General features: G+C 34.2%; 1 long non-coding RNA gene across 1 annotated transcript; it reads right to left on the minus strand.

The window, feature by feature from the left end:
- Window positions 1-930: 930 nt before the first annotated feature.
- On the minus strand, window positions 931-2,477 carry LOC122629422. The gene is made up of 2 exons (XR_006327255.1): window positions 2,116-2,477; window positions 931-2,041 (listed from the first exon to the last, which is right to left on the minus strand). It is a non-coding gene; the product is annotated as an uncharacterized LOC122629422 (long non-coding RNA).
- Window positions 2,478-5,872: the final 3,395 nt, after the last annotated feature.

Below are 5,872 nucleotides of genomic sequence, written 5' to 3' on the forward strand. Positions count from 1 at the left end.
GTGTGTGTGTATATATATATATATCTTTTTCCTGAAAACATGCCGTTTCCAACATCAGTCGCGTTTTTCACGCGCGTCAGACTCGATTGATACCAAGAATGAATCACCTAGAAGTCTTTGCTTTTCCCTTCTTCTTTTCTTCCCTCTCTTTCTCTCCCCCTCTCCTTTTCTTTCTTTTTCTATCCCTCGATCTCTTTATCCATCTATTCTATCTATATACATCTATCTATATCTTTCTTTTCTTCTTTTTCTCACCCCCTCGTTTTTATTCCTACGATTATTTCACCCACATGCGAATTGTATACTACGTTGAGTGATCGCATCGAACAATAGTCCCTCTTTATAGTCTCTTCTCCTACCAACTTCTTTCTCTCTTCCCCCTCTTTCTTTCTCTCTTTCTCCTTCTCTCTCTCTCTCTCTTTCTCTTCGAGAGATACTACTCTTGAGTTTTATCTGCCGCATATTATTGGACTAACAACGCAGACTATAATTATTTTTTTGGAATACTTTCCTCTCAGCCTGTCTGCCTCATAGTATCTACACGTTTCGTCGGTGTTGTATCTTTTTTTTCTTCCTTTTTTTTATTTCCTTTTTTCTCTTTTTGTCGAGATTTTTCCCAACACTCTTTGTCCTGCGGACGTTAAAGGCATAATTGGGTATTATCAATAATAAAGCCGGAAGAGCGGTACGAAGGGAAGGGAAGGGAACAATTTGCAGAGGTAGCTTTTTGTCGCCTCGCCATTTTGTACTCGTTCGTTGTTTCTCTCATCCACGTCGAAGCGATTATTTAAAAAATATAATACATACACTGTACAATGTAGTGACCGACATTACTTCTTCCTGCTCTTTCTCTCTTTTTCTTTTTTTTCTTCTTTTATACGTACACACGCACGTTATCTTTTTTATTTCCCTTCCTATTGCATTCAACACTTTTCTTTTTATTTATTTATTTATTTAATGAAACAAAGAGACAAACGTGTATTCATGTGTTTTTACAATTATTTGTCTACGGGTATTCCTCATCTTATGGAATTCTATATTATAACGACATAGAATTGCTATTATTGTCCGTCTACATCGTCTGTCCACTATTATCTCTGATTATACAATTTTGATGAACATTTTTTTATAAAAGAAAAAAGGAAGTAAAATACAAATTAATTTATCATACTTTGATGGACTTTCATAATTCTCTCGGGTCTGGAGAAAAAGATAAATGTTTCCGACAATTTATTATTTTACTCGTTTACATTATATCATTTTTATTAATTTATAAAGTTCCTACGCGATTACGTATATACATACATACTCTCGTTATCTTTTATTTCACATGTGTTAACATATTCATGTACATATGTAGATACGTCTTGTTACTCGATTTCGAACCGTACGAAATATTCTCTAACAAAAGTGCTGTCTGTAAAACAAGAGGAAGAGAAAAAGAAAAAGAAAAAAGAGATAAGTACAAGCTTTCTGAAATTTCGAAAAATCTATTTGACCACGAGCTTTCTCGAATCAAATAACCAATTCGGGCTGGGAAACGCATCTGAAGGTGTGCTATATCACGATTATCGAGAGTGCTCGTGCGTGTCCGGATAACGGAGAATCACTATGACGGATCGTGACGATCGAGTACCATGAATTCGATTAGAATCCTTTGAACTGTAATCGTTGTCATACTATGAAATACGAATACACAAAAGTTATGGAAGTATTTGATACTTTTATTGAAATTGAATGATTTTTAATTTTTATATATATTTTTTTTCCTTTTATTTATTTCTTTTTTTTTTGACTACGCGAAGCTTTTTACTATGGAGAACACTGTCGAAATTATAAACCTGATTACCAACTATTATCATCGTGAACCGGCTTTGAAATTAAAGCTTTCCTCTAAAGAGCATCTCAATTTCTCTTTGATCCTACATGTTTCGAACTAAATGACCTCTTCTGATCATAATTTTAGATATAGGAGAAATATCAGTTTCGTATTTTGCTTGTGTTACACATATTATGTATGTTCCGCTTTCGCTTATATTTACTGAAAAAGAATGAAAGAAATGTAATATTTCTCGTTGGACAAACATGATACATTTTAGTCTTTAATATTATTACCTTACCACTAATAGTATGCTGTTCCTGTGGAATTCGTGAAGATAACGAATATCATTGAAAGAAAAATCGAAGCAATCAATTAAAAGTATTTCACATTGGACCAATATGATTTTAACTTGTTACTACGTCAAAAGATCGATAGAGACTGACGGCTCGTGTTTACATCGGCAATAAATAAAGTAGCAGAAATGATAGACGGTGTTGTCAATGTTTATATATACATAGATATAAACACTAGCGATAAGTCTAGCAGATACGATAAACTCTAGCGAGATTTAGGTCGTTCAAGTACAAGTGTACTCACAAACATCCGATATGAATTTTTTCACTATCCCCACTATCCAAAAATATAAAATAAATATATAAAGCAATCCATTGTGAAAAATCGCCATTATTGATTCGAACTTTTTTTTCCTGAATAATTATTGCTTTTATGAATTATAAAATATTTTTCATTATACTTATTTTATAATCTATAAATTATTAATAATTGATATAATTATTAGTACATTTCGTAATCTTCTTAATTTCGTAAAAGTTCAGAAATTTTTTTTAAATAATTTATTAATCTATAATACGTATAAAGAGGATTCACGTATGAAAGATACCACATAAGCGGATACAGCTTAATGCTTTGTGCAAAAGATTAAAAAAAGCAAGAAATAAAAGGAAATAAAAAAGAAAAAAAATTCGATGCATTATAATTTCAAAGATTTTTAATGATTCTAACGAACGATCAATATTTACTAACGTCCATGATGTTACCTTCATAGACAATAATTATTAAATATTTATAATGCACTTTAAAGATTGCTTTGCGACTTTCTAAAAAATAAGTACCTACATTCCTTCCAAATATTAGCAAAATGATGCTGTATTTTGTTGCAGAATCGGAATAAATCTTAATCGAATAAATGAAAAATGAAAATTAAAGAAAGGGAGAGAGATAGACATAGAGAGAGAGAGAGAGAGAGAGAGAGAGAGAGAGAGAGAGAGAGAGAAAGAGAGAGAGTGAGAAAGAGAGAAAGGTAGAGCGAGCTTTCTCTGGCAGATACGATATCTTCAATGTATTTTACAAGCGAACGACGTCCACATATCGGACAGCGAGCGATTTTCCATCAGCCATCGTTCATGGGAGCAACACAGCCGTTCGAATTTATCAAGTAGGATCTGCCATGCGAAACCGACGTTGACGATACCGTTCGATTTACATATCGACTCCGTTTCGGTTATTAAAAAAACCGAAACACGTCCATCTCTTTTTTTCTCTCGCTCTTTCTATTTCATTCGAAACACGTCCGGGAAAAGAGCGAACGACGACTTGTATTCGATGAAAATTCGAGTATGTTTCATTTTTTTTTGTTTTTCTCTAACCAATCATATTGAGAAAATAAAAATCTGGATGAAGAGTAACTTTAAAATAAAGTTACGATAAAAATCAACCACATTTTAATGAATTTTCATCGATGTCATTTCCCAGCCAATAATCTGTAAAAAAAAAATTGAAAAGTGACGAAGAGAAAAGCTGATATTAATTAACAATAGAAATCAAAGACTTTAATTAACTTTAATATTTCACATTTTTCATCGATGAATAATATCGAATGAAAATTTTAAAGAGAATATTAACAAATATTTCTATTTAATTTCAAATCAAATTTTTCAATATGTATCAGAATATATATAATAAGCTTCATACGTAACAATATGCATCAAGTAGTTCCCATAAGTGTTACCCGAAATAGGGCAAATATCAGGACAATTAAAAGCAGGTGTAGCCTTGAGAGAAAATGGCCGCGTATAGTTTAAACTCCATTTAAATAAGGATCATGCGATTCTCTTCCAGATATTCCAATCCACCCTTCGTCGTCTCTTTGTACGTGTTGCAGCTTCGGTCTTAACCTTCAAGAATTATGTCTCACGATTCCTGTTACACCATAGCGCTCTCAAATCTCTGATGTCGACACTGTACGCTGACGAAATTTATATTAACCACCACCACCTGCACCTAACTATATTATATCTGATGAATTCTCGCCCGAAGAAAAATAAATTATTATATATACACCAAACTCTTCTTATTTTCTTCGCGAATGATACTTCGATCGATAATAAACAAAAAATCATTTTTTTCGTTAATTTTCTTCTCGATACATCGAATTTCTATTGATAATTTTGTAGAGATAAAGAAGAGGATTATTACGTGATCGAAAGGAGAATAAAATCTGACACGAAAATGGAATCGTAAAAGTGTTGCAGCTTCAACGATGATTCATCTCGTTCATCTTAATTCATGTTTATCATCTATATATTATTTTTATTTATCTTTATTTAAATTATAATAAATTCAGTAATTTTGTAGTTACGATTATATTTCGAATTATACTCAAGTTCCCTTTTACGATCACACCGAGTCCGAGTGCTTTTCGATTTCTCGAATCACCGATTTCGCTGATTTCCGGGCGACGTTCGTTCGCATCGTCTCCACAGGACAATTCGTAGAAATGTTCCCTCTCTCTATCTCTTTTTCTCTCTCTCTTCCTCTTTTTCCCTCTTACCAATAGTTGTGCCCTTTCGTGCGAAGGCAAGAGGTCGAAAGTAAATGTCCTTGTAGGATAGAAAGGACAGAACGAGTGTTCACCCACATAAATTCTCTGAACACCGTTTGAGAACAACGTAAAGAAAGAGAAAGAAAGAAAGAGATACAACGAGAGTAGTAGAGAAAGAGAGAGAAAAGAAAAAAGAAAGAAGAGACAAAGCTGTGGGTAAGGAATCGTTGACTTTGGTTTTTCCGACACGTCCGAGTACTACGAAAAATCGATTCTTTTCTTTTTCTTTCTCTTTATCTTTTCACGTACAAAAGTACTAAAGAAGGATTCTACTCGAAAATCGAAGGCTTCTAAAGGTGGTGATTTTAAAGAGCGCGAGAAACTCGTTGGTGACGATAAACGCGGTGGTTCCAATCTCCTCCTCTCATTCACATACACCTACACAGGCATACACACTCACATACACGTACACACTGTTTCTTTATCTCTTTCCCTCTCCATTTCTCTCGTATAGATGGGAACACTTCAAAGCGTGCCACCGAGTACTCCTTTGAACTGGAAGAGACTCTCCTGATGCACCATGAAACGTCCTCGAGTTTGATCGTGCGTCGACATGTCGTATCATTGCTTTGCAGTTTGGTAAAGGAGTTATGGATTCATACTTTCCTAGTTCGAGACCGCTGTATCCCTCTTTCTCTTTCTCTCTCTCTTCTTCTCTGTATATTTATACATATATATCTACACTGAGAATCTAGAATCGTCCGCAAACGAACGTATTAGATATTCCTTTGCGAAACTCAAAGCTTGCGTGCAAATTCGATTTGTCATCGTATCCTTTGCAATCGTCCCAATGAAAAGCTGAAAGAGATATAGAGATGGATAGATAGATAGAGAGATAAATAAATAAAGATAGAGAGAGAGAGAGACGATCAGAGAAAAGGAAGATGAAGAGAAGGTAACATAGAGAGAAGCATTGCGAGAGATAACTCGAGTTTACTGTCGATTTAATTGCGCCTGGGAGTTAGTAGCCTCCTGGTACCGACTCGCAAACTCTGCACGCTGTCGGGCATGTTTCAACGTCCGATTTTATGTATCGATTCTCTCTCTGCAACAACATCCCATTCTGAACCACGCGATATTCCTTCTCCACCTCTTCGTCATAGTTAACTAGTTATGTATATATATATATATATATATATATATATATA

This window comes from Vespula pensylvanica, chromosome 5 (assembly GCF_014466175.1).
Source record: "Vespula pensylvanica isolate Volc-1 chromosome 5, ASM1446617v1, whole genome shotgun sequence".
In the NCBI taxonomy this organism is placed as follows: domain Eukaryota; kingdom Metazoa; phylum Arthropoda; class Insecta; order Hymenoptera; family Vespidae; genus Vespula; species Vespula pensylvanica.